The sequence below is a fragment of the Cucurbita pepo genome, unplaced genomic scaffold (assembly GCF_002806865.2).
Source record: "Cucurbita pepo subsp. pepo cultivar mu-cu-16 unplaced genomic scaffold, ASM280686v2 Cp4.1_scaffold000741, whole genome shotgun sequence".
Taxonomy (NCBI): Eukaryota; Viridiplantae; Streptophyta; class Magnoliopsida; order Cucurbitales; family Cucurbitaceae; genus Cucurbita; species Cucurbita pepo.
The window spans coordinates 1-9,110 of record NW_019646956.1 but is presented as its reverse complement, the minus strand read 5'-3'; the positions used below and the strand labels follow the sequence as shown (position 1 = coordinate 9,110).

At 34.6% G+C, this 9,110-nt stretch overlaps 1 long non-coding RNA gene across 1 annotated transcript; it reads right to left on the bottom strand.

Annotated features, from left to right (window-relative positions):
• Nucleotides 1-3,209: 3,209 nt before the first annotated feature.
• LOC111785791 lies at nucleotides 3,210-3,733 on the bottom strand. Its single transcript, XR_002813706.1, has 3 exons — nucleotides 3,665-3,733; nucleotides 3,517-3,576; nucleotides 3,210-3,221 (listed from the first exon to the last, which is right to left on the bottom strand). It is a non-coding gene; the product is annotated as an uncharacterized LOC111785791 (long non-coding RNA).
• Between the last annotated feature and the right edge of the window lie 5,377 nt (nucleotides 3,734-9,110).

Sequence of the window (9,110 nt, the reverse complement as noted above, 5' to 3'; positions counted from 1 at the left end):
TTGTAGAAAAAATTATGCGTACTCTGACTGAAAAATTTACTTATGTTGTAGTATCCATTGAGGAATCCAAAGATACTGATAACATGTCATTGATGAATTACAAAGTTCATTAGTGGTGCATGAACAAAAATTTCGAAAATCCAATATTAATGGAGAGGAGAAAGTTCTAAAATTCGAAGGATGAATCGAAATAAGTAATAGAGGAAGATGAACTTACAGGGGCAGATGACGCAAAAGAGGAAGATCAACTTTCAACAAAGCAACTGTTGAATGTTATAGGTGTCATGACTTAGGTCATTTTTAATATGAATGTCCAAAGATGAATAAGGAAATGAATTATGCAAAGCCGGAAAAAGAGGATGAAATGCTGTTAATGGCTCATATGGAAAGACATGAAGCAAAAAGGAGTGATGCTTGGTTATTAGATTTCGGTTGCTCAAACCATATGTGTGCAAGTGAAGGTATGTTTTCAAGCTTAGACAAGACATTTTCCCACATTGTCAAACTTGGAAATAATAAAAGTATGAAAGTTACGGGAAAGGGTGCAGTGAAATTAATTTTGCATGGGGTTTGTTGCACTATTAGTAATGTGTATTGGGTACCTGAACTTAAAAATAATATCTTGAGCGTTGGACAACTATAAGAAAAAGGAGTAGCAGTGTTGTTTAAAGATGGTGTATGTAGCATTTATCATCCACAAATAGGAAAAATAGCAGAGTCAATTATGAGCGCAAATCAACTGTCTATTTTGGGTACTGAACCATCTACCACAACAAATGAAGAAAGATGCTTCCAAGTTTCAAATACGGATTAGTCAACATTTTGGCACCATCGATATGGTCATCTCGGCTACAAAGGCTTGTGCACCTTGAAACACAAAAACATGGTGAAAGGCCTGACGCAAATTGGAGCTCCAAACACCACTTGTGAGGCATGTATGAACGGCAAGCAACATCAGACTCTGTTAAGGATATTTAGTACTAAATTATGGTTTACCATATATATCATATTTGATATATCATCCTAGGGAAAATATTTTCCTTAATATAGGTATTTTCCATATATTATTCTTTCCATTTATTAATATTTTCGTATCCCTTTAATTTATTTGATTATAAACAGAGAACTTTCACAAAAAAATTGGACGGAGAAAACATTGAAATTGATCAAAACACAGCCGAAAGAGGAGGAATCACAGAGGAAACGACTGAACCGGTTGTCGAAACAATTGAACTAGTTGCTGAAAACGAAGAAGGGAAAGTCACGGAAGAGTCGACTAAATCGGTTGCTAAAATAATTGAACCAGTTGCTGAAAACAAGTTTCCAGCAACTATTGCACCAGATTTGACAATAAGGAAGGCGAGAAATTGATATCCACCTGTTTGGTTAGTAGATTCCGGTGAACGCTATGAGAAAAAGGGAAGTGAGGAGATGGTGTACAAACTCCAAAAGGCTCTCTACAGATTAAAACAAGCACCTAGAACCTGGTTTAGTTGAATAGAATCCTACTTCATCAAAGAAGGACTCAAAAGCAGTTCTAGTGAGCAAACGCTCTTTATCAAGAGGATAGAAAATTGGCAATGTTGACTTCTGGCAATTAAGAGGAAAACGTCGACCAGTAAAAACCAACTAAAGGAAAACTTCTTGAAAAAAAAAATAACGGAAAAGAAAAAGAGAGAAATATTTGTTGACAACATTTCTTATTCGGTTGGCATATTTAAATAACAAATTATCCTAAAATAGAAAAGTAAATGGCAAAACTAACGCTCTTCCCCTCTACCTATATTTCCCACTTACTTCAATTGGGTGGTTTAACGTTAGTTACCTAACAAAAGTGGGTTTAACGTAAAAAGAGTTACCTAACAAAAATGGTTAACTAAAAATCAGGGATGACTCGGTAGGGATTTATATAACAAGCAAAGATGAAAATTGTGCAAAAGTAGATATAACTTTGTATAAACAAATAGTGTGAAGTTTGATGTATCTCACAACTACTCGTCTTGATCTCATGTTCGTTGTAAGTTGAGTTAGTGATTTAAATGGATTTACTGATAGTAACTATGCCGGAGACATGGAAGATAGCAACAGTACTTCAGGCTATGTGTTTATGATGAGTGGAGGAGCAATAGTTTGGTCTTCTCGTAAGCAGCCTATAGTCATCTTATCGACCACAGAAGCTGAGTTTGTTGCTGGTCGTGCCTGTACATGTTAAGCTGTTTGGGTGTGCCGAGTTTTTATGACTTGAACTAATTCTTGACAAAGAAGAATAAGTTCCAGGGAAGGATTGTTTAAATATTTGTTCAGATTTGTTTCCAAGATGTGTTGTTAGTTTATTTGTAAGGCTATGAAAGCCAAATTCAATATTCAATAATATTATCGCTTCAAACTTCCATGGATACAAACCTGGGCAAAAGGAATACACTTGCTGCCAGGAACATGGCCACTTCTGATTTCTTTCCGAGGTCCTGGGACAGTCCNAACTTAAGAAATATTCCTTATTCAAAAGCAAATATTTTTCCAAATCTACGGTAACTGGCCTTTGAACGAGCATCTATGTGTTGGTGAGTTCTTCCAGCAATATTCNCATCATTCATACAATATACTTCAATGAAGATGTGAAGAAAATGTTGTCAAAATTATCAAAAGATGTTTCAATCCATGAGAATGAACTTTGATTATTATAAATTTTGGGTGGGTTACAATTTAAAGTGATTGAGAGTCATTGTATTGTAAGACTTTTTATTTAATTTCGATTGCTAATTCTGACCATAAAGTATAAAGGCTACAAACTCTTGTAAAGCCTTTTAGTTTCATTTTTTAGGCTATCAAACTCTTGTAAAGCCTTTTAGTTTCATTTTTTAGGCTATATAAAGCGTGGTATGTATTTGTCACCACACTTTGAAAATATAGTAAAAGAAACATTTGTGCTCTTCTTTAGCCAATGACTATGTTTCTTTGCAATTCTATGTTGTATAGGTTGCATATAGAATCATTCAAGCTCGACATGATCAATCTTGCTTGTGGAGTGATTCGAATCTCAAACAAGTGTTCTTGCGTTGAGATATTTGATCAACAAGAATCATTCAAGCTAGACATGATCGATCTTGCTTGTGGAGTGATTCGAATCTCAAACAATGTTCTTGCCCTGAGATATTCGATCAACAAGCTAATCCGAATATTATTCCCCTTGTAGTGATTTTTCCATATCAATTCTCTTGAATCTGGAACACGTAATCGAGAAAATAACATATAAAGGCTCGTTCCCATCTAAAATGCATCTACGACATAGTTATATTGATTATTTGCACACACTCGCACTACATTCGACTATTTATATGCATACTAGCACTCAAAGATCTTAAAACCTTGCCCAGCTGGACGTCGAACGCTATGATAAATTTAAAATCGAGTACCTTTCCAGAGCCAAACAGATACCAATAATCATCTACTCGAATTTCAATGATTAAGAATCCTTAAACACTAATACACTAACAGCTTTGTAATGAATACCCTGACCTTCTCGAGGTCCCAGACCAGATGTGGCTGAAACTTGGTCTGAAATGTAATTGGCCCGACCTGAGAAAACAAACCGAGCACCGTGAAACCTATGCACAATGATGTTGCAAGTGGAAAAATAACAATACATATGAAATTATGAACTTACAGCTAGCCCCTGATAAATTCTCTCTATTGCCTCACTTGCAGCAGTAGCTTTCAAAATAGCATCACCGGATGCACTAGATTCAACATCATATCCTAACTTACGCCATTTCGGCAATCCTCCATCTAGCACACAAATTCTGTTGTGCCCCAATACTCTGTGTTAGATGATGGAAGTCCCACATCGGCTAATTTAAGGAATGATCATGGGTGGGTTTATAAATGAGGAATACTAACTCCATTGAACTGAGGCCTTTTGGGAAAGCCCAAAGCAAAGCCACGAGAGCTTGTGCTCAAAGTGGACAATATCATACCATTATGGAGAGTCGTGTTCGTCTAACATGGTATCAGAGTCATGTCTTAAACTTAGTCATGCCAATAGATTGATAAATCCTCAAATATCGAACAAAGAACTCTAAAAGAAAAGGAGCCAAAAGAAAAGGAGCCAAGCCTCATCGAAGGCAGTCAAAAATGACTAAGACTCCAAAGGAGTCGAGCCTCGAGAAAAGGAGCCAAGCCTCCTCGAAGGCAGTAAAAAATGACTAGGACTCCAAAGGAGTTGAGCCTCGATTAAGGGGAGGCGCACTTTGTTCGAGGGGAGGTGTTGGATGATGGAAGTCCCACGTGGAAGTCCCACATCGGCTAATTTAGGGAATGATCATGGGTTTATAAGGGGAATACTAACTCCATTGGACCAAGGCCTTTTGGGGAAGCCCAAAGCAAACCCATGAGAGCTTATGCTCAAAGTGGACAATATCATACCATTGTGGAGAGTCGTGTTCGTCTAACACTCTAAAAAGTTCTTTACCATTAGATATTGCAGGTTTTAAGCGCATATAAATAATGAAATCGCCGAGATAAACTACTAAAGTAAGCATAGCTCAACAATAATTAACATGTACTTCTTCCCTTAGCTCAACAATAATTAACATGTACTCAACAATAATTAACATGTACTTCTTCCCTCGAGGCTCGAAGTTCAAATTCCCGACTGTTTGAGATTAGAATGGAGCCAATCAGGGGAAACAACAGGATGATCATTCCCCGGCTGTTTGAGATTAGAATGGAGCCAATCAGGGGAAACAACATGATGATCATTCCCCGGCTGTTTGAGATTAGAATGGAGCCAATCAGGGGAAACAACAGGATGATCATTCCCCGGCTGTTTGAGATTAGAATGGAGCCAATCAGGGGAAACAACAGGATGATCATTCCCCGGCTGTTTGAGATTAGAATGGAGCCAATCAGGGGAAACAACAGGATGATCATTCCCCGGCTGTTTGAGATTAGAATGGAGCCAATCAGGGGAAACAACATGATGATCATTCCCCGGCTGTTTGAGATTAGAATGGAGCCAATCAGGGGAAACAACATGATGATCATTCCCCGGCTGTTTGAGATTAGAATGGAGCCAATCAGGGGAAACAACATGATGATCATTCCCCGGCTGTTTGAGATTAGAATGGAGCCAATCAGGGGAAACAACATGATGATCATTCCCCGGTCATTCTCCGGCTGTTTGAGATTAGAATGGAGCCAATCAGGGGAAACAAATTCCCGACTGTTTGAGATAGCTCAACAATAATTAACATGTACTCAACAATAATTAATATGTACTTCTTCCCTTAGCTCAACAATAATTAACATGTACTCAACAATAATTAACATGTACTTCTTCCCTCGAGGCTCGAAGTTCAAATTCCCGACTGTTTGAGATTAGAATGGAGCCAATCAGGGGAAACAACAGGATGATCAGTGGTGAAGGATTTCGATGAAAACTGAGCTCTATGCGTGGGAGCCAATCAGGGGAAACAACAGGATGATCAGTGGTGAAGGATTTCGATGAAAATTAAGCTCTATGCGTGGGAGCTAATCAGGGGAAACAACAGGATGATCAGTGGTGAAGGATTTCGATGAAAACTGAGCTCTATGCGTGGATACAGAGATACAAAAAATTCAAATGAACGAATCGGGTTTTACTCAAAAGGGTTGAAGCTAGGGGTGTACATTACACCCTGACAATCGGACCATAACCAAAATGAACGAAGTAAAAATCTGGGTGTTGCCAGACCGAGAGGAGAAAGAATGAACGAAAATAAACAAACAATTGAGGAGAAAGAATGAACGAATCGGGTTTTACTCAAAAGGGTCGAAGCTAGGGGTATACATTACACCCTGACAATTCGGACCAACCCAATCCGAACTAGAAGTAAGAGTTGGGTTGGGGAGAAAGAATGAACGAATCGGGTTTTACTCAAAAGGGTCGAAGCTAGGGGTGTACATTACACCCTGACAATCCGGACCATAACCAAAATGAACGAAGTAAAAATCTGGGTGTTGCCAGACCGAGAGGAGAAAGAATGAACGAAAATAAACAAACAATTGAGGAGAAAGAATGAACGAATCGGGTTTTACTCAAAAGGGTCGAAGCTAGGGGTATACATTACACCCTGACAATTCGGACCAACCCAATCCGAACTAGAAGTAAGAGTTGGGTTGGGGAGAAAGAATGAACGAATCGGGTTTTACTCAAAAGGGTCGAAGCTAGGGGTGTACATTACACCCTGACAATCCGGACCATAACCAAAATGAACGAAGTAAAAATCTGGGTGTTGCCAGACCGAGAGGAGAAAGAATGAACGAAAATAAACAAACAATTGAGGAGAAAGAATGAACGAATCGGGTTTTACTCAAAAGGGTCGAAGCTAGGGGTGTACATTACACCCTGACAATCCGGACCAACCCAATCCGAACTAGAAGTAAGAGTTGGGTTGGGTTGTATTGCAATTGGTCAAAAAGAAATAGATTTTGAATTATATTTTAAGCAATTTTTTATTTAAAAAAATATGTATTTTTTTTATTTTAAAAAATATGTATTTTTTTATTTTAAAAAATACGTATTGAAATTTGTTAAAAAAATTTGGTAATTTTTTTATTTAAAAAAATATGTTTGGAAATTTGTTAAAAAAATTTGGTACATTAGAATACATTTGAAAACAAAATTGTGCAATTGTAAAAAAAAAAATATATGTTTATTGATTAATCCTGGAATAAGGAGCAATATTTCAGACCGCCTATTGGACTCAACATATTTACAATTCACATTTTATACTACGTTAAACCATCTACAAATTTCATCTTTATTTTGAAACTGATGAAAGTTAAAATAGTAAATCATTCTAGTAATTTCCATCACGTACAATCCACAATCATATCCGTTCCTTTGTCGGGGTGCTCGGCATTCCATGAACTCAGCTGAATCATAACTGATATAACTATTGATAGATTCGTAGATGGCGAATGCAGATTCATTATTCATCATGTGAAGGCTATCGTAATGCAGATCGATAATAAACAAAATTACTGCAATTGTAAAAAAAGATCGGTTTATTGATTCAATCCTAAGATAAGCTGCAACATTTCAGACCGCATATTGGACTCAACATGTTTACAATTCACACTTTGGACCACGTTAAACGACCCACAAATTTCATCTTCGTTTTGAAACTGATCAAAGTTAAAATAGCGCTCGTAAATCACTCTAGCAATTTCCATCACGTACTATCCACAATCATATCCATTCCTTTGTCGAGGTGCTCGGCATTCCATGAACTCAGCTGAATCATAACTAATATAACTATTGACAGATTCGTAGATAGTGAATGCAGATTCATTATTCATCATGTGAAGGCTATCGTGATGCATGAATAAATTTCGCTTTCTGCAGTAGACAAGCAAGCTCCAATGAGATCCGCCAGAAGAGGAGAAATTGGAGTTGTCGTTGACGGTGAAGAAGATGAGTTTCTTCTCATGGAAGTTCAGAGATTCCATTGTGGCCATGAAAGTATCCCAGTCAAGAGCGTTGCCCAGCAAAAAAGAGATACTCGTCGGTAGTAACAATATGTCGTCAGATTGATGTGACTCGAACAGGTAGGCAAAATAGAAATCGATGATGACATCGTTCAAATAGTTACAATCTTCTAAACTGCGTACATCAAATCTTCGAAGCACGACGCCGTTGTAAGTCAAGAATTTAGGATCCATTAAATGTAGCTAGAGAAAGATAAAATAATCTGAATGTAATGAATTAACAAAATCGATAAAATAGATCGATATTTAAATAACAAAATATATAGTTTTATTTTTTTTATTGGTCAATATCTCTTTTATTTAAATTTTTTTAAAATTATATTTTTAAAATTTAAATTCAGATTTAAAAAATAACCGATTAAAAGATTATTTTATCTAAAATTATTATTTTTAAGAAAGCGATTAAAAATAAAATTATATATTTATTTTATAATATAACATATAGAACATAAAATCTATAAAATGCTTAAATAAAATTAGTTATAAAATATAACATAATTTAGTTTTATAAAATAGAAGAAACTAATTTCATTATTTCGTTAATTATGTGTAATATTTATTTATATAATTATATATTTATTTATTGAAAATCAATAATATCACCCTAAACTAAGCGCGTACCTGGTCCGGGCGGCGTTGGGTTGAGAGATTTTTTTGACCCAACCCAAAAGTTCGGGTTGGTTGGATTGGTAACCCAACCCAACCCAACCCTCTATTTTTGGATTGGGTTCGGGTTGGGTTGTCAATCTTTTTTTTTAAGTTTTATTTATCCACCATTTATCATTATTGGGATACAATCTTACATAAAATATATTAAGAGTTCACAAACAAAAATCAATCCATTATTATTAAAAAAAAAAAAATTAATAAAAAACAATGAACGATAACATATTAACCTAGTTCAACTTAAAATTAATTATAAAATATAACATAATTTAGTTTTATAAAATAGAAGAAACTAATTTCGTTAAAATTAATTATAAAATATAACATAATTTAGTTTTATAAAATAGAAGAAACTAATTTCGTTAAAATTAATTATAAAATATAACATAATTTAGTTTTATAAAATAGAAGAAACTAATTTCGTTAAAATTAATTATAAAATATAACATAATTTAGTTTTATAAAATAGAAGAAACTAATTTCGTTAAAATTAATTATAAAATATAACATAATTTAGTTTTATAAAATAGAAGAAACTAATTTCGTTAAAATTAATTATAAAATATAACATAATTTAGTTTTATAAAATAGAAGAAACTAATTTCGTTAAAATTAATTATAAAATATAACATAATTTAGTTTTATAAAATAGAAGAAACTAATTTCGTTATTTATGTGTGTAATATTTATTTATATAATTACATATTTATTTATTGAAAATAAATTTCAATAAATAATATCTCCATAAAGTTTATGGCTTCAAAACCTAATAAAGATTGGATATGTTTTCTTGCATGTTTTGATTCTCATATATATATATATATATTCAGTTCGTGTAGTGATTGGGAGTGAAAGAATGTAGCATGTTCATATTCTGTCTAAAACATATATAGCAAAAAAAAAAAAAAAAAAAA